The sequence below is a fragment of the Mytilus edulis genome, chromosome 2 (assembly GCF_963676685.1).
Source record: "Mytilus edulis chromosome 2, xbMytEdul2.2, whole genome shotgun sequence".
NCBI lineage: Eukaryota > Metazoa > Mollusca > Bivalvia > Mytilida > Mytilidae > Mytilus > Mytilus edulis.
In genome coordinates, this window is record NC_092345.1 from 11422156 (window position 1) to 11442875 (window position 20720).

Below are 20720 nucleotides of genomic sequence, written 5' to 3' on the forward strand. Positions count from 1 at the left end.
AAGAACTTTTTATATTATTTATATTAACAATAACAACGTACACACATGTTGGCGTATGAATACACAACGTCAAAGTGGGCGTGTCGCCGTCAAAATTGACAACATTGAAAATAAAACTAATAATTTTAACCAATCAGAAGACAGTAAAAACACAAAATTTATTTATTACCTTTTGTAGTTGTTACTTTATCATATGGTACAAAAATCATTTAAAACAATTCATTCGTGTTGGCCCCAAATGACTTTTAAAATGTGAACATCATTGAAAAAAATCCAAATTATCTCCCTTTGATGGAAAAATGTCATTGTTTGGCTTTTAAATTGAAATATCTTTTTTAACTCATCGGTGACCTATATTTTTTAATATAATTTCCATATATGCTGAGCTACTTAAACTAAATTATTGCAAAATGTGAGCGATATCTGTAATAAATTTCTTTTTTTATTTTGATATTACCTTTCATGCCTTTATTTCTTTTATTATTTCAACAGAAAAAAAAACACCATGCTTCTTTCGAAGGCAGATTGTGAGCGCAAATGAACGGTGACCCCATTTTTTTATTTTCTTTTTCTTTAGACCCGCGAACCAGAGGCGGATTTAGGGGGGCCCCCAGGCCCCCCCTTTTGAGAAAAAAATTTGGTTGCTTATATAGGGAATCACTGTCACTGAAGCCCGACTAAATCGGGCCCCCTCTAAGGCAGCCAGTGGGCCCCCACTTGTGAAAATTTCTGGATCCATCACTGCGAACCCCCTTCCTAAATTTAAATGCAATGATTACAATGATTGTTTAAACAATTGCAGAAATAAAAACTAAATCAAATCATTTATCAAACTATTCAATTAAGACCAGCATTGGCAGCAATAGCAACCAGAATAAAACATTATTACCTCAACAAAATTAACATCACGCCCCTTTTTTCCACTCAGGTAATCCCCTATTTTCAAAACTTTATCCTACCAAAGTTTGATATCAGTGGCAGATCCAGAAATGTTCATAAAGGGGGGGGGGGCACTGACTGCCCAAAAGGGGCCTGCTCCAGTCTTGCTTCAGTGATTCTCTAACCAATTTGTTTTCTGAAAAGGGGGCCCCTGCCCCAACCTCAATCCGTCCGTGGATCTGTACTATACAAGCTGGGATTTTACAAGGGTACGACCATTTGGGGGGAGAGGGTTGCAGATTTTATGTCACTTTTTAGAGTAGCAGAAAATAAATACGCTGGTCCTGGTCTGGCCACCTTCAGTTGGAAATAAATATTCTGACACTCAATGACCATGTTTGATCATGTTTCTGTCAATCTGTCTTTAATTTCTGATATTTGTGCAAACTAGAAAAAAAACTGCTAAATAAAAAATGCCACTTAATAAAAATAACTATGTTCCCAAAGCAGATCACACCTTTGCATACTTATCAGATTAATATTTTTTGTTTGTTTGGCCTCACCTTAATATTTTCGTCTGCACGATTTTTTGTCAAACTACGTCATACCGGAAGTGAAAGTTACAGCAACACTTGTGAAGGAAAATGTTACCAGTGGCAGTGAAAACGCATCTTGACCATTTTCCAGAGTTAGATAAGGATATATATGATAGCATCGTGGAGAAGAACGAAGAAAAGGTAATTTCTTTACAGATAGAGATATTTTATTACCACCTTTCAATAATGTCATGCAGATAGAATCCATGTATAACAGCTCGCCCCATTGGAAGTCGCCCCACTTTTTCACCAACTCGTCTAGTCTGAGATTACTACTCGTCCAACCTTCTAACACATCGCCCCTCTCTTGCACACCAACTCGCCCCATAAAGAGTGGAAAATGCGATTGCAAATAGTTCTGACAACTCATTAAACAATGTTAAATGGGTTACGTAAGGTTCATGATCATCACCAACAGACAAAAGTGGCTGTATTCACACTGTTTTACACCTCAAAAACACTTCTGTGTACAGACTTATCTGTGCAGTTTGAAAGGTTTTATGGCCTTGCATCCATAATTTAGATATTAAAAAGTTAAATGCATTTTGTGTTTCAGAAAGATATAAAAAGTGATATGGCATGACTGAGACTATATAGTAGTCTCAGGGCATGGTATGAGACCAAATGGCGCTAAATAAGAAAGTATAGGTCACTGTCAGTGGCGGATCCAGGAAATTTCATAAGTGGGGGCCCACTGACTGACCTAAGAGGGGGCCTGCTCCAGTCACGCTTCAGTGATTCCCTATATAAGCAACCAAATTTTCTCCAAAAAAGGGGGCCCCGGGCCCCCCCTAAATCCGCCTCTGACTGTCAGGCCTTCAACAATACACCTTATCGCTTATCCCTGCTGACCTGGCGGCTTGAACTATTGACGCATACAACAATCACTTTTCGATTGTGGCGTCAGATATTATGTTTTATGACGTTAAAATATTATGGGAATCTGTGTGATATCCAGTAATGGCGGACAAATAGCGTTAAGGTGTTTGAGGACCTGTGTTCAAGTTTGGTTGCTTCTGCAGGCTTCAAATTGATTTATTTGTGCTATTAACCATGATTTATAGGTTCCTCGATCCTGTAAGACCCTTTAAAAAAAATTGATGTTTTCATCTCAAAATTTACTATCAGTAATACATTGTTCAAACTATAAAAAAGAAGATTGATTGATTGCAATGAGACAACTGTCCGCAAGAGTCCAAAATGACACAGACATTAACTTCTAAAGGTCACCTATTAATCTGGAAAACTCTTAAGGCATATTACATGTATTACATGCCATACATGCATGGAATAGATATATATATATGTTGTGTACAAGATGTAAGTTTGTACAAATTATAATTTGTACAGGGTTTTTGTACAAGTTATAAGATTTTTGACACCTACCTTCTTGCAACAGGTGATACAGGTTTAACTTAAATACAATGTACCAGTGTAATGTTTTAAATTCAAAAAAATATACGTCAACCTAACATTTAGTGCTATTCTCCTTGCCTTCAAACTGGAAATGAGGATACCTGAATGGTTTAAATTCTAATTTTATTTTTTTCCTTATACCATATTCATATCTATACAAAATCTTTGTGAGGTCTTATAATGTTTTTGTGTCAATGCTCAGTATTAGAGTGTATCACGAAGTTGTGAAAAATTGACAGAAATATGCGGAGCAAAAGACTGTGCTTGCATCATCCATTTTTGTTCAGCAGGTCATAAAACACTGATAACTTGTACAAAAATTCTGTACAAATTGTAATTTGTACAACATTACAACTTGTACACAACATATATATAAATAAAATTAAATGTGTATTTTTATTTTTAGAAAATTAAAAACTTAAACCCAGCAATTTTAGCCCCCCCTTTTTTTTTACAGTGCTGCAACATATTAGGTTACTGTTAATGCATAGAATATTTTACATGTTCTACTCTAACATGTCCAAACATTGCCTAGTTTCGTGGGCCTCAGGACCCTCTTTTTGGAAAATCCTGGATCTGCATCTTGAATATATATACTTTAAATACATGTAAGTTTTAAATACATGCAAGTTGACATCTTGTGGTTAAACAGGATATCATTTGATGCTGATATGTTATTGGAAGTATGTAATATATACTTTAATAAAGAATTTTTCTTAAAAATAGTTGTTTAAAATTCAAAAATACAATTAAGTTTCCTAGAATCCGGGTCTGTTCATGCCCAATCACCTTTGTGCCCACTCATGTTCGCCCTCTTTCGCATTCGCACCCTACATGTTGTCGCCCCTTTTTTTTTTGGTTTTGTGTTTTTATTTGTTATTGAGTTTTGGTAAACGTGGTAAATGTATTGCTATAAACATACCTTTTTTCATAGTTTCCAAATAAAGTGAGATTCTGATAAAAAAAATTGTGTCATGGTATTTTAAATTTATTGCTTTAAACATGATAAACATTTGTTTTTTTTATTGTTTTTAAATAAAAGTGAGATTTACATTTATAATTAACATTTAATAATTATGACATCAGATTAATTTAAAAAAATCTTTATTATAATTCCTCACATTTTATTTAAGAAAATATGATTATTTGGTATAAACATATAGCTGAAATGAGAATAAAAATTGGGCATGAACATGTAGGGTGCGAACAGACTTCGGGGGCGAACATGTGAGGTGCGAACGTGAAGGATGCGAACAGACCTAATACCAGTTTCCTTGCTGAACAAAAATCAACATACATTTGTAATCAATGAACATGATGAACAAGATTGGAAAATATTTGCGACAGATAAATTCATTATAAACAATGATAAATGATAATTGATTTTACTTATTAATAGGAATAATTAAAGGAATTATAGAAGGGAACACACAACTATTATTTTAATATTTCATTTCTACTAGGATTCACAAGAAATGAAACATAAATTGGCAAATTGCACCAGGACTGGAAAGGCTAAAGGAGTAAAATGAAGTACACAAGTAATAAGAAGTTAGACATGTGCTGCAGCTAGAAACAGATATGTAAGTATTATTAGTATTTATAAATAAAAATTATCAGTGTTCCCAACATGCCCAAAGTTGGGATTGGGGGTGAAGGTTTACTGCTTATCCTGCTACATTTTTGTACCTTAAATAAATGTTAAGAAGAAAAATTGCTTACTCTTTATGTTAATAACTATAATAAATTTGCTGTTAATAAAGAATCTTGATTTTGTAATTTGCTTCTAATTAGTCCCCTACCAATGAAGTTGATGTGGAATTAAGTTTGCACTCCGTCTGTCTGTCTGTCTGTCAATTCTCAGTCAATTCTCAGTCAGGCAAATCAGTTTTCCACACTTTTTTCTTCCTTCTTGAAGATATTGATTTAATGTTAGTTATAAAGTTGTATCATGACACAAGTTATAGATCAAGTTTGAATGGTATTTTGGTCTGATGATTATGTCCAGAGTTATGGTCCAAAAAAAATTTGATATCTATAACATTATTAGTTTGGGTGAAAATACCATGATTACCAAACAATGTTGGGACATTTTTTCTGACGTACATTGTATGTTTTTCTATATAGAATGCTTTATAATATTTGTGCATTTTAGCTGGATTTACTATATCATTTTATATTGGAAATACAATTCAGTACCAATTAAAATGTACTTATTTATGCATTACTACTATACAGTCAGAGCTCTGACATAAACAAGTCAGAATAAAATGACTTCTTCAAGTCAGAAAATGTTTTGAAATTCTGACCTGTACGGGTCAATTTTTGTTTTGCGTAGTTTTCCATCGAGTCCGTCAAACCAGAAGATATTTTGAATTTGCCGCCGATCTAAGACACATACGATCACGTGGTTTTCTGCAAGAGATCACGTGTTTTAAAGTCGTTGTTTTGGGAGTTTCTCGAACGAGAAGTTATTGAAAATATAGTGATTATTTACGTTTTTTTAGTGAAAATCTAGGTCAATGTGGTCATTTTCAGAAGGTAATACATATTACCTCCGTATTTTCATGGCCATTTTAATATTTTTTGCGTGTGAAGAAGGTCTTTGCAAGTGATTTTTTTGCTGTTTCATGAAGGCGCGTGACCTGTAAATACGGACGCGTGGCCTTTGAGATGACCTGGTGTCTGACAATTCTGACTTGTTCAGGTCAGAAAATGTTGTTATGATAATGAACTGTTATTTTCGGGAGACAACTCCTGTTGTCTTAAACAGTATTAACATTAATAACCAGTCGGTGCAATTTTAAAAGTAAAATTATTGCTTCGAGCTGAACATCATCACGTGATTGTTCTATTTTTAAACTCAATCATGAAGTGACTTTTTAACCTTTCCGAGTTTGCGGCTTATAAATATATTTGTTTTTTCGTTTCTCCCAATGAGAAAAACGATCTTTTGAATATTGATATTAATGAAAATGAAATGAAATCGGAATAATTTTAATAAAGGGAAGGGAGGGTTTAACTAAAGAACCGAAATATTTTTTTATTTTAATTTTAAAATTGATTTTAACTTGAGAACATTATAAAGAGATTCACAAAACGGGTTTTTCAATTATGAACATGGAATATGATATTAAAAACAAATCAAATGAAATGTAGGGCAAGTCTCCAGGGATCACCCTACTCCTGTCATTTGACAATGTTGAACAGTCGAGATCCCTGCCCCCTAAACTCATTTTGTTCTCTCTGTAAAGTATAATGAAATATACCAGGCTAGTCTTTATGGGTCGCCCCACCCCTTGTCATTTGAGAATGATCTTATATCTTGAAAATGGTCGAGATCCCCACCTGTAAACCATATATATTCCTTTTTATAATGTCAAATTGATTTGAATGAAATATACCGGGCTAGTCTCTGGGTTTACCCCCTCCCCTGCCATTTGCGAATTTTCTTATATTTTGTAAACGGTCGAGATCCCCACCCCTAAACTATATATATTCTTGTATGGGAAAATAAAACAAACCCAATGTAATATAGGGGAAGTCCCTTGGGGGGGGGAGTGTTTCACCCCTACTGTGTGAAAACATGTAAATGGTCAAGATCCCCACCCCTGAACCATATATATTAGTGTAAGGGACAACAAGACAAATCAAATGAAATAAAGATAAAGTCCCTTGGGGCCACCCCACCCCCTCATGTTTGAAAACTTGTAAACGGTTGAGAGCCCCACCCCATAAGCCTATATATTATTATATGGGACAATACAACGAATCAAATGAAATAAAGGGAAAGTCCATGGGGGTCATCCCCATCCCCCTTTTTGAAATGGTCTGGATCACCACCACTAGACCATATAATATTCCTGTTCGTCATTTCAAGAAGATTTGAATGACATACAGGGTCAATCCCTAATTATATGGCATATATGTTTTACTATGAAGTTACACATCTATAATTCTTACCCCAGATGCTTAGCCACATAAAGCATTAACCTTTTATTTGAAATATTGGAAGTCAGTATGTTCTGACTTATAAAAGTCTGAATGTTCTGACTTATGAAAGTCTCAATGTTCTGACTTTGATTTAATAAGGCCAGAAAGACTCAGAATGATCTGAAGATAATGACTTGCTTTTAATGTTTAGAGTATTTAAGAATATGAATGCTCTTGTCATGCTAGTACCATAAGAAACCCTGACAAGATTTTGTTCCCAAAAAAATATATATTAAGAATAACAAGTGTACAATTGAACATAAATTACAAAGTTATAAATGTTGCTAAAAAATCTATTTAAAAAACACCCAATAGATAGTTGTAGTGAAAATATTATGTATTTATATATACATGTACCACTTCTTGATAGTCCAGCTGATTCGTGCATATTTTCTAAAGAATTGTGGGTTTGATGATAAAAGCATGAAACTTTGCACAAGGGTAAACATATATATTGTGGTCAATTTAGGCTATGGACCCACTCTGAAAAATTCAAAATGAAGGACAACAAAGTCACCAAACTTAATCTGATTTTCTAAGTATTTTCTCCTCAACATTTTTTTAACAGAACATGATTTGACCTGTTTAAGTCAGTTTACAGAAAAAAAATCCGATCAAACTAGGTTTCTTCATCTTAGCCCCCCCTTTTTCTCCTTATCTGAATCTGCTACTGTTGGGATAATTAATTTTTTTTTAAGAAACAATTCAGTCAAATGGTTTTTAGAATAATGTTTTTTACAACCAAAAGTTCTATATGTTAACTTTACAGAAAAAAAAGTCATGAAAATACAGAAATAAAATAAATTTTTAAGATATAAATTTGATGAAATTTGTTTAAAAAAATACATTTGAATATAAAATATACCAAATACATTTTTTTTATAGCCCTCAATATTGTGACTTGAGGGGACCATATTTCATCAGTCTTTTATCTGGTTTGTCATACATTTTAAAATCAATATGAAAATCCTAGACTTAAAAGTTGACATAAGTTTAGTTTTGACTGACTCTTTGAAGTCAGAACATGATTTGACCTGTTAAAGTCAGTTTACAGAGAAAATTAAATCCAATCAAAACTAGGTCTTCTTCTTCTAAGCCCCCCCTTTTTTTCCCTTTTATCTGAATCTGCTACTGTTGAGTTAATTAATTGATAAGTTTATTAGAAACAATTCAGTCAAATGGTTTAAAATAACATATTTTACAACCAAAAGTTCCATGTGTTAACTTAACAGAAAAGAAAGGTCATGAAAATACAGAAATATAATAAAATTTAAAGATGATTTGATGAAATTTGTAAACAAAATATATTTGAATATAAAATATTAGTTCTCATTATTGTGACTATTATTGGGTGTCTTTTATCTAGTTTTCCCATACGTTCTTAAATGCATATATTTATGACAATGCCAGACTTAACAGTTGTAATAATAAGTTAAAGTGAAGTTTTTGACTGACTCTTTGAAGTCAGAACATAATTTGACCAGTTTAAAACAAAATACATTTAAATATAGAATAATCAATATGCAAAATAAACTTTTTTATAGTCCTCATTATTGCGCTGTATGGGGACCTTATTTCCTCTGTCTTTTATCTGGCTTTTCCGTACATTTTTAAATCAATATGAAAAAACTAGACTTAAAAGTTGAAATAAGTTTAAATGGGACTGACTTTTTGAAGTCAGAACACGATTTGACCTGTAAAAGTCAGTTGACAGGAAAAAAATGTCCTATCAAAGCTAGGTGTTCTTCCTCTAATCCCCCTCCCCACTAAATATCAATCTGCTACTGTTGAGTTAATTAATTACTGAGTTTTTTAGAAACAATTCAGTCAAATGGTTATTAGAATATAAATTTTTTTTGCAACCACAAGTTCCATGTGTTAACTTAACAGAAAAGAAAAGTCATGAAAATACAGAAATAATACAATATATTTTTTTTTAGATAATTTGATGAAAATCTCTAAAAAACAAAATGCATTTGAATATTGAATATATCAAATAAAAATGTTCGATCCATTTTTAAATCTATGTGAAAATCCTGGACTTAAAAGTTGAAATAAGTTTAGTTTTGACAGACTCTTTGAAGTCAGAACATGATTTGACCTGTTAAAGTCAGTTTACAGAAAAAAAAAAATCCAATAAAAACTAGGTTTCTTCATCTTAGCCCCCCCTTTTTTTCCCTTATTTGAATCTGCTACTGTTGAGTTAAAAAAAAATTATGAAACAATTCAGTCAAATGGTTTTTAGAATAATGTTTTTTACAACCAAAAGTTCTATTTGTTAACTTAACAGAAAAAAAGTCATGAAAATACGGAAATAGAATAAATTTTTAAGATATTAATTTGATGAAATTGTTAACAAAATACATTTGAATATAAAATATACCAAATACATTTTTGTATAGTCCTCATTATTGTGACTTAAGGGGACCTTATTTCATCAGTCTTTTATCTGGTTTCCCATACATTTTAAAATCAATACGAAAATCCTAGACTTAAAAGTTGAAATAAGTTTAGTTTTGACTGACTCTTTGAAGTCAGAACATGATTTGACCTGTTAAAGTCAGTTTACAGAGAAAATTAAATCCAATCAAAACTAGGTCTTCTTCTTCTAAGCCCCCCTCTCCCCCTTTTTTTCCCTTTTATCTGAATCTGCTACTGTTGAGTTAATTAATTGATAAGTTTATTAGAAACAATTCAGTCAAATGGTTTAAAATAACATATTTTACAACCAAAAGTTCCATGTGTTAACTTAACAGAAAAGAAAGGTCATGAAAATACAGAAATATAATAAAATTTAAAGATGATTTGATGAAATTTGTAAACAAAATATATTTGAATATTAAATATTAGTTCTCATTATTGTGACTTTATTATTGGGTGTCTTTTATCTAGTTTTCCCATACGTTCTTAAATGCATATATTTATGACAATGCCAGACTTAACAGTTGTAATAATAAGTTAAAGTGAAGTTTTTGACTGACTCTTTGAAGTCAGAACATAATTTGACCAGTTTAAAACAAAATACATTTAAATATTGAATAATCAATATGCAAAATAAACTTTTTTATAGTCCTCATTATTGCGCTGTATCGGGACCTTATTTCCTCTGTCTTTTATCTGGCTTTTCCGTACATTTTTAAATCAATGTGAAAAAACTAGACTTAAAAGTTGAAATAAGTTTAAATGGGACTGACTTTTTGAAGTAAGAACACGATTTGACCTGTAAAAGTCAGTTGACATGAAAAAAATGTCCTATCAAAGCTAGGTGTTCTTCCTCTAATCCCCCTCCCCACTAAATATCAATCTGCTACTGTTGAGTTAATTAATTACTGAGTTTTTTTAGAAACAATTCAGTCAAATGGTTATTAGAATATAAATTTTTTTTGCAACCACAAGTTCCATGTGTTAACTTAACAGAAAAGAAAAGTCATGAAAGTACAGAAATAATACAATATATTTTTTTTTAGATAATTTGATGAAAATCTCTAAAAAACAAAATGCATTTGAATATTGAATATATCAAATAAAAATGTTCGATCCATTTTTAAATCTATGTGAAAATCCTGGACTTAAAAGTTGAAATAAGTTTAGTTTTGACAGACTCTTTGAAGTCAGAACATGATTTGACCTGTTAAAGTCAGTTTACAGAAAAAAAAATCCAATAAAAACTAGGTTTCTTCATCTTAGCCCCCCCCCCCTTTTTTTCCCTTATTTGAATCTGCTACTGTTGAGTTAAAAAAAAATTATGAAACAATTCAGTCAAATGGTTTTCAGAATAATGTTTTTTACAACCAAAAGTTCTATTTGTTAACTTAACAGAAAAAAAGTCATGAAAATACGGAAATAGAATAAATTTTTAAGATATTAATTTGATGAAATTGTTAACAAAATACATTTGAATATAAAATATACCAAATACATTTTTGTATAGTCCTCATTATTGTGACTTAAGGGGACCTTATTTCATCAGTCTTTTATCTGGTTTCCCATACATTTTAAAATCAATATGAAAATCCTAGACTTAAAAGTTGAAATAAGTTTAGTTTTGACTGACTCTTTGAAGTCAGAACATGATTTGACCTGTTAAAGTCAGTTTACAGAGAAAATTAAATCCAATCAAAACTAGGTATTCTTCTTCTAAGCCCCCCTCTCCCCCTTTTTCCCTTATCTGAATCTGCTACTGTTGAGTGAATTAATTGATAGGTTTATTAGAAACAATTCAGTCAAATGGTTTAAAATAATATATTTTACAACCAAAAGTTCCATGTGTTACTTAACAGAAAAGAAAGGTCATGAAAATACAAAAATATAATAAAATTTAAAGATGATTTGATGAAATTTGTAAACAAAATATATTTGAATAAAAAATATACCAAACACATTTTTTTATAGTCCTCATTATTGTGACTTTATTAGTGGGTGTCTTTTATCTGATTTTCCCATACATTCTTAAATGCATATGACAATGCCAGACTAAGAAGTTGTAATAATTAGCTAAAGTGAAGTTTTTGACTGACTCTTTAAAGTCAGAACATAATTTGACCGGTTTAAAACAAAATACATTTAAATAATGAATATGCAAAATAAACTTTTTTATAGTCCTCATTATTGCGCCGTATGGGGACCTTATTTCCTCTGTCTTTTATCTGGCTTTTCCGTACATTTTAAAATCAATATGAAAAAACAAGACTTAAAAGTTGAAATAGTTTAGTTGGGACTGACTCTTTGAAGTCAGAACACAATTTTACCTGTTAAAGTCAGTTGACAGAAAAAAAATGTCCAATCAAAACTAAGTCTTCTTCCTTTACGCCCCCTCCATATCTGAATCTGCTACTGTTGAGTTAATTAATTCATATTTTTTTTTAAGAAACAATTCAGTCAAATGGTTTTTAAAATAATGTTTTTTAAAACCGAAAGTTCCAAATGTTAATTTAAGGTAGCACAATACAAAGATTTTTTCACTCCCAATCAGACAACTTTAAACTGATGTAATTCATTTCATCCTTTTTTATATTTTATAAATGAGGTACCAAACGAAAGAAGAAAGATTAATATTTCAAATTGTGATAATTTCATTATAACATAATTATTACATAATTAATTATTATGTAATTAGTTGCTATATTGTGATGTCCGCACTTGAATGAATTTAGCGTCTTTGTTCTTCATAGCATCCCAAAATATTTTATAGATTCTTGTACAACACAGCTTGACCTCCAAAACTGTGCCTCAGATATCCAAAAACATCAATAGAACAAATTTTATACCCAATTGAATTGAGTGGTCTCTTATGAATTGATGTTGCAAACCGTCATTGAAGATTTATGAGAGAATGAAATACAATAGGAAAAATCTGAGACACAGTTTTGGAGGTCAAACTGTGTTGTGCAAGAATCTATAAAATATTTTGGGATGCTATGAATAACAAAGAAGCTAAATTCATTTAAGTATGGACATCACAACATGGCAACTAATTACATAACAATTAATTATGTAATAATTATGTCATAATGAAATTATCACAATTTGAAAGAATAATTCTTCTTCTTTCTTTTGGTACCTCATTTATAAAATTTGAAGAAAGATTAGTGGAATTACATCAGTTTAAAGATGTCTGATTGGGGATGAAAAATCTTTGTATTGTGCTACCTTAACAGAAAAAAAGTCATGAAAATACAGAAATATAATAAAATTTTAAAATAATTTGGAGAAATTTGTTAACAAAATACATTTGAATATTAAATAATAGTATACCAAATATACTTTTTTATAGTCCACATTTTTGTGACTTTATTATAGGGTGTCTTTTATCTGAGTTTCTTATACATTCTTAAATGCATATGTCACAATCCCAGACTTAAAGTTGCAATACTTAATTAAAGTATAGTCTTTTAATGACTCCTTGAAGTCAGAACATAATGTGACTTGTTCAAGTCAGTTTGCACAACAGGATTTACCTCAATGAAATATTAAGATATCAAAAATATACCAAATTATCTTTTATATATATAGTTCTTATAATTGTGACTTAATTTTTTGTGATTTTTTTTCCTACTTGTATCCATACAGGCTAGAGGTATAGGGGAGGGTTGAGATCTCATAAACATGTTTAACCCCATCGCATTTTTGCGCCTGTCCCAAGTCAGGAGCCTCTGGCCTTTGTTAGTCTTGTATTGTTTTAATTTTAGTTTCTTGTGTACAGTTCGGAAATTAGTATGGTGTTCATTATCACTGAACTAGTATATATTTGTTTAGGGGCCAGCTGAAGGATGCCTCCGTGTGCGGGAATGTCTCGCTACATTGAAGACCTGATAGTGACCTTCTGCTGTTGTTTTTTCTATGGTCGTGTTGTTGTCTCTTTGACACATTCCCCATTTCCATTCTCAATTTTAACAATCACATCACAATCATGACAATCATGATAATGCACGACTTTTACAGAACTTTGCAAGCAATTTAGTTTTTGACAGACTCTTTTAAGTCAGAACATGATTTGACCTGTTTAAGTCAATTTGTCCGAACATGCCCATTTGACCTGTTTAAGTCAATTTGTCTGAACATGATTTGACCTGTTCAAGTCAGATTGCAGAACAAATTTTCCAATCAAAGCTAGGTGTACTTCCTTTAAGCCCTGCTTCTGAATCTGCCATTTGTGAATTTATTTGATAAATGTTTAGAAACAATTAAGTCAAATGGTTATTTATTTTAGGGGATCTTACATATATTTCTTATGTCTGAGGTTCCCATACTTTCATTTAATATCATATGTCAGTGCCCCACTCTAAAAATTTCAATAAATTTAGTTTTGGGCTGACTGCTTTAAGTCAAAACATGATTTGACCTGTTTAAAAGAAATTGCATTTAAATATTGAATATACCAAATATTTTTTTTTATAGTCCTCATTGTGACTTTAGGGGACCTTTAATATTTTCTCTGTCCTATATCTGGCTTTCCCATACATTTTTAAATCAATATGACAGTACTAGACTTAAAGGTTGAAATAAGTTTAGTTTTGACTGACTTTTGAAGTCAGCTTGTTTGAGTCAGTTTGCACAACAGTATTTACCTCAATGAAATATTAAAATAATAAATGTTTTGCTCTTGTGGATGAGAATAGATCCCTTTTTTTTTCCTTGGAAGATTTGAAGTATTGTCATGGTACTAGTAAATGTATCCAATATTGTATTTTATAAATCTTTTGATATTGACAGAAAATTGTATGATCCATTTTTTCTGCTTTGGTTTTTGTTTGTATTTTGAAATGATTGAATTTGATGAGAAAAAAATATTATGTTAAGATTCTGGAAAGAAGAAGGTATGATGAGCCCACTTTTTAAACTCTTTGATTCGAAACTAGTAATCACTATATTTTATGGAGATTGATAACAAAGTGGTAGTAATGACTGCTTCAAGTCAGAACAAAAATGACCTCTCTAAGTCAAAATGCATTAAAAAGGGACATAAATCTTATTAGAATATGAAAATATTAAGTCACAATATTTTATGCAAAAGCTGACCTGTGGAAGTCATTTTATGATAAATTAAAGTCTGACATAAACTGACCTGTACAAGTCATATTCTGTTGAGTGCAAGAAGGGAGACAACACTTACATCAAATTATATCTGACCTATGGAAGTCATTTTATTCTGACTTGTTTATGTCAGAGCTCTGACTGCTATATGACATGTACAACAATCTAATTGAAATTAAATCTCTCACTCGCTATTTTTTTTATTCTTTGTCGCTGCGTGGGCAGCGACCAAGAATAAAAAAAATAGCGAGTGAGAGATTTAATTTCAATTAGATTGCATGTACAGCAAACTACAATATATATATATGTATAGCAATTGCAAAATTTCTTCTGAACTAACTAATTCAGTAAAGTGAATGAGTTCCAGCTGGCAAAAACATGTAGTACATGTCATGTATGCACTGGAAGTTGGTATCCCTGAGATTAATAAAATAGTTTTTGTACATGTACACAAAATATATATTTATTGTGAAAGAAATGAAGCTTTTCTGCAGAATAGTATCCTCTTGGTCAAAGTACATGTATATGTATTTATAATAAACATTAATAAGTAATGCAACATATTAGTATGCATGATCACATGAATGAGAAATCATATATTTTTTTTTTCAGGGGAACATTTTGTATATAAAATCCAGAGAATGAATCAATTGCAATTGGACATATCTTATTTACTAGAAAGTGTTTCCTGGCATGCCTGAGGAACAAGCCTGTGTGTTTAAGGTATAAAGACTTAACAATTAACATATATATCTAAATAGATATACATGCCCCTTGGAAACAATCATTATATGGAAAACTGCCTTACACATGTTACAAGTGCACTAATGTGTACAATTCTTACCAGATTTTTGTCGAGCCTGCAACTTTTGTCGCAGAAAGCTGGACATAGTGATAGTGATACAGTGCCCTGGTGTTGGCAGCGGCAGCTAACTCTCAAAAGCTTCATATTTTAGAGGGTTGAAGACTTGGATGCATCATACTTTGTATATAGATGCCTCATGTTATGAAGTTTCCATCAGTCACATGTCCAATGTCTTTGACCTCATTTTCTTGTATATATATTCAGTGTATGGAAGGACTGTAAAGTGTACATGTCCAACTGGCAGGTGTCATGTGACCTTGACCTAATTTTTATGGTTCAGCTGTAATAGTTAAGTTTTTGTGTTTTGGTCTGTTTTTCTTATACTGTATGCAATAGGTCTACTATAATTGGTGTATGGAATGATGATAAGGTGTACATGTCTAGCTGGTAGGTGTCATCTGACCTTGACCTCATTTTTATGGTTCAGTGGTCAAAGGTAAATTTTTAAGTTTTGGTCTTTTTAAAAACTATATGGTCAACTTTTTTATAGCTTTTTGTTCGGTGTGAGCCAAGGCTCCGTGTTGATGGCTGTACATTGACCTATAATGGTTTACTTTTATAAATTGTTATTTGGATGGAGAGTTGTCTCATTGGCACTCACACCACATACTCCTATATCTAATAATTATTTGGTGTATGGAAATATTGTATGAACTATATGTTAGTCACACAGGTTTTATTTGACCTTGACCTCAATTGGTAAATGTTAAGTTTATGTCATTGTGACAGTTATATTTAGGACCATCAACATAATATCAATGATTAGTAAAGAAGTAGAGACATTTCAGTGTGTGCACTCTTGTTATGAAATTTATGTTAAGTTTTATGTCATCAATATTTTAGACAAGTTTGAAAATCATTGCAGAACAAATATTTTTAAAAGAATTGTTTCCTTGAATGTCCCAAATATAAAAAAAGAAGATGTGGTATGATTGCCAATGAGACAACTCTCCACAAGAGACCAAATGACAAAGAAATTAACAACTATCATCTGACATGATCATGACTATAGTTAATCGTACAACCTTCAACAATGAGCAAAGCCCATACCATACAGTCAGCTATAAAAGGCCGTGAAATGACAAATGTAAAACATTTCAAACAAGAAAACAAACCACCTAATTTAAGTACAAAAAATTAACGAAAAAAAATAATATGTAACACATCAACAAACATTAACAACTGAATAACAGGCTCCTGACAGGCACATTTGTACAGAATGTGTGGGGGTGGGGTTCAACATGTAAGTGAGATCCAAACCCTCCCTCTAACTTGGGACAGTGGTGTGAAAGTACAACATAAGAATAAACTATAAAAATCAGTTGAAAAAGGCTTAACTCATCAAATGATACAAATAGAAATACAACACAGAGTAGACATGGCTGGGTACTTGTTTATTTATCCCAACAACAAAAAGACAGCTAAGTGCAGATCTGAGAGTACTCACAGCTACTGGCAGCTAGTTTAAAGCCACTATCATCTAATAAAAAAATCTCGATCTTGGACTAAATTATCAATCAGTACACATCCAACATCCAATGGATTTAGTGTAAAGAAGTCATTTAAACAGTCAGAGGAAAACATGACTGTATAATGCCAAGATACAGGTTTAGACAGATTATAGATCTTTGAATCTGTATATGTATATTATAACAGTAATATTTAGTTTGCTTTTAATTTTCTGATAACAAAATCAATATTAATACCAGGAAAAACAATATTCAATGATCAAAATTGGTTTCCAATCTCTAACTTTAGTTTTGAATAACTTGACCAAATGTTATAAAAACATATACAAAATGCTTAATAGCACAAAACGTGTGTCAAGATTGAATTTTGGTGGCGTCATTTTAATCGTTTTAGAGCTATGCCCCTTTACAAATGGAAAAACTGCTGAATTTTCAGTTTTCTGTTTTTTAACTTAAGTTAGCCTCAACCAAAAGTAATGAAACTTATACACAATTCTTATTACCGCAAAAAAAAAGAGCAAGATTGAATTTGGGTGGTGTCACTTTTAATAAAAATGTTTTCTGATTTTTTTTACATAAATTAGACTGTTGTTTTACCCTTTTGAATGGTTTTACACTAGTCATTTTTGGGGCCCTTTATAGCCTACTGTTCTGTGGGAGCTAAGGCTCTATGTTGAAACCCATACTTTGACCAATAATGTTTTTTTCTTTTTCAAATTGTGACTTGGAGTGAGAGTTGTCTCATTTGCACTCATACCACATCTTCTTGTAATATATCTTTTATCTTTCCCTTTAAAATAAAATGGAAAAATTGCTGAGTTTTTCCTTTTAGTTCACTACCTTGAGTTTGCCTTCGCAAAATGGTATGAAACTTATACACCATACTTTTTACCACAAAACTCTGATCAAGTACAAATTTGGGGAGCATCACATTTACATGTTCTTCAGTTATGTCCCTTTATAACTTTATATGATATTTGTGTCACATGAACACATTCACCATTCATTGAGTTATTGCCTTTGTGTTTAATAGGTAAGATATGTGCAACATGGGGGACATTTGAACTCATTTTATTGAGTTATTGCCCTTGTATTTAATAGATAAGATATGTGCAATTCTGTTCTTTTATTGATTTTCAATTTTGCTTTAGTTCAGTTATGCAAAGATACTACAGTGTAATACTATATGTTGGAATTCATATCAAGAACAGATAATACACCTATAAGTAGATACTGTTGTGAATTTTTAGCTCACCTGGCCCGAAGGGCCAAGTGAGCTTTTCCCATCACTTGGCGTCCGTCGTCGTTGTCCATTGTCGTCGTCCATCGTCGTTAGCTTTTACAAAAATCTTCTCCTCTGAAACTACTGGTCCAAATTAATCCAAACTTGGCCACAATCATTATTGGGGTATCTAGTTTAAAAATGTGTGGCATGACCCGGTCAACCAACCAAGATGGCCGCCACGGCTAAAAATAGAACATAGGGGTAAAATGTAGTTTTTGGCTTATAACTCAAAAACCAAAGCATTTAGAGCAAATCTGACATGGGGTATAATTGTTTATCAGGTCAAGATCTATCTGCCCTGAAATTTTCAGATGAATCTGACAACCCTTTGTTGGGTTGCTGCCCCTGAATCGGTAATTTTAAGGAAATTTTGCTGTTTTTGGTTATTACATGTATCTTGAATATTTTTATAGATAGAGATAAACTGTAAACAGCAATAATGTTCAGCGAAGTAAGATTTACAAATAAGTCAACATGACCGAAATGGTCAGTTGACCCCTTTACGAGTTATTGCCCTTTATAGTCAATTTATAACCATTTTTCGTAAATCTTAGTTATCTTTTACAAAAGTCTTCTTCTCTGAAACTACTGGTCCAAATTAATCCAAACTTGGCAACAATCATCTTTAGGGTATCTAGTTTAAAAAATGTGTCCGGTGACCTGGCCATCAAATCAAGATGGCCACCACAGCTAAAAATAGAACATAGGGGTAAAATGCAGTTTTTGACTTATAACTCAAAAACCAAAGCATTAAGAGCAAATCTGACATGGGGTATAAATGTTTATCAGATCAAGATCTATTTGCCCTGTAATTTTCAGATGAATCTGACAACCCTTTGTTGGGTTGCTGCCCCTGAATCGGTAATTTTAAGGACATTTTGCTGTTTTTGGTTGTTATCTTGAATATTATTATAGATAAAGATAAACTGTACACAGCAATCATGTTCAGCAAAGTAAGATTTACAAATAAGTCAACATGACCGAAATGGTCAATTGACCCCCTAAGGAGTTATTGTCCTTTATAGTCAATTTTTATAAAAATTTTATAAAATTTGTAAATTTTTATTAACATTTCCACTGAAACTACTGGGCCAAGTTCATTATAGATAGAGATAATTGTAAGCAGCAAGACTGTTTAGTAAAGTAAGATTTACAAACACATCACTATCACCAAAACACAACTTTGTCATGAATCCATCTGCTTCCTTTGTTTAATATTCACATAGACCAAGGTGAGCGACACAGGCTCTTTAGAGCCTCTAGTTTTTAAAGCTGAAATTATCAATAAACAAACTCATAAATGCCATGTAAATTAATATTTTATTTCAATCTATATTTACAGATAAGAAAACAACTTCAGCATGCAAGAAAGAAGATACATAGTTTGGAATCAAATATTTGACATTAATTCAATTCATTTTTGTTGCTTATACAATTCTATTTATTTGAAAATTAAAGTTGACTAAAACATAACTGAAATATTTGTCATCTGTGAATATTTGTGAGGGGAGAGAAACATTTATTTTGGAAGGTATATGGCTTTGAAAACAGATATTACAACTAAAGTCATGGAAGTGTTCATATCGATAAAGATCAATACTAGTTTAAATGCATGAACCACTGTATCAGGTTGGGGTGAAGGTTGGTGCCAGATAAAACGTTTAAACCCAGTGCATTTGTTTGCACCTTCCCTATGTCAAGAACCTGATGTTCAGTGGGCTTATTATGTGTTTAATAATTGTTTCTCAATTTTTATATACATGTATCTTAGACCATTGGTTTTCCTGTCTGAAAGAGGTTAGACTGGAAATTTTTGAGGCCCTTTATTGCCTGCTGACTGTTTGGTGTGAGGTTAGGCTCTGTTGAAGGCTGTACTTTGACCTTTAATGGTTTACCTTTACCAATTGTGCCATTTAAAAATGAGGGTTTAGTGAAAAGGGAGAGACATTTTGCCTTGCAAAAGGCCACCTACGAAATTCCTTATGTTGCAATGGTTCTTAACATGCAGAGGGTGTCACTGTCTCTACACAAGTAATCGAATTAAAAATCCCATTCTGTCTGCCTGCTTGTACATCCTGCACAGTCAAACAGATGGCTCACTTTGGCGATGGTTTAACTGCTGGTACAAAGAAGACCAAGAGTAACCATACTTCTATTCTCAAAGTCACTAATGGAGGTTCAATAGGATATGATCATGATCTAGGACCAATGTTTTCTAGAGATGTTAACTTTGAATGGATTATTTGTAGAGCAACATCCAATTATCTCTTTAGCAAAGTATACAAAATTCAATCCTCCATGACATGTTTTGACCCAGAACATCAGAGGAACTTTGAGTTCTAGTTTTACCTTAAAAAAAACATTAATCTGGAAGCATTGTTGATCTCAGAAGAAGTGAAAAATCATCAATTTTATTTTAAAAAAATTACAATGTCATAAAAAAAAGTTTTTGCCATTATTCACGGAAATTACCTTAAATTATCTTCTGTCAGTTAGATGTCTTCTTACAAAAACCATTTTGCATATAAAAACGTTAAATAACAGGCTATTATTTGAACTTGGAATTATTTTTAATTATGGAATTTGCATAATTTCTTGTGTTTAAAATTTCTAACAAATTCCAGGTTTATTTGGTATTACAATCTTTTGAGCGGTGAATAACACTTTCCATAAAATGTATTTTG

General features: G+C 31.8%; 1 protein-coding gene and 1 long non-coding RNA gene across 2 annotated transcripts in view; both read left to right on the top strand.

Annotated features, from left to right (window-relative positions):
- Positions 1–20720, top strand: part of LOC139511443 (protein C10-like) — a 46497-nt gene that overhangs the window by 12507 nt on the left and 13270 nt on the right. The gene's annotated exons all lie outside the window — the stretch shown is intronic.
- LOC139511444 (uncharacterized) lies at positions 1354–19509 on the top strand. Its single transcript, XR_011662025.1, has 4 exons — positions 1354–1616; positions 4355–4474; positions 15030–15140; positions 19379–19509. It is a non-coding gene; the product is annotated as an uncharacterized lncRNA (long non-coding RNA).